Below are 419 nucleotides of genomic sequence, written 5' to 3' on the forward strand. Positions count from 1 at the left end.
TGCAGGTACCGCAGCACGGGCGGGAATGCGGGGCGGGGTGCAGGGTGTGCCCGTGTCCTGTGAGCCCTTCCCAGGCCAGGTTCCCATCCCTTTGTCCTGCCTTGGGCCGGCTGTGCCCAGGGAGGTGTCCAGTCCTGGTCTGGCTGCAGAGCCTGTGCAGCTCTTGTCTCCTTGGCTGTGCTAGGTACTCTGTGAGCCCCAGGGCTGCTGGACAGGGTGGGATCCCAGCTGAGGGGGGGTCCCAGCTCTCCTGAGCCGGGGCTGTGGCTCCAGCTCAGTGCAGGACCAGGACTGGCACAGCCTGGCCTGGCTGTGCGGGGAGGGGTGCCCTGCTGTGCCCCAGCCCCAGCTGGTGCCCTGCTGTGCCCCAGCCCCTGCTGCCCTCTCCCCACAGCCAGGCTGTCCTTGCCCATGGCTGT

At 69.0% G+C, this 419-nt stretch overlaps 1 protein-coding gene across 1 annotated transcript in view; it reads left to right on the forward strand.

Annotated features, from left to right (window-relative positions):
- LOC106632074 (E3 ubiquitin-protein ligase RNF19B-like) overlaps positions 1–419 on the forward strand; it is a 6,029-nt gene that overhangs the window by 1,351 nt on the left and 4,259 nt on the right. The gene's annotated exons all lie outside the window — the stretch shown is intronic.

The sequence above is a fragment of the Geospiza fortis genome, unplaced genomic scaffold (assembly GCF_000277835.1).
Source record: "Geospiza fortis unplaced genomic scaffold, GeoFor_1.0 scaffold1103, whole genome shotgun sequence".
Lineage (NCBI taxonomy): Eukaryota > Metazoa > Chordata > Aves > Passeriformes > Thraupidae > Geospiza > Geospiza fortis.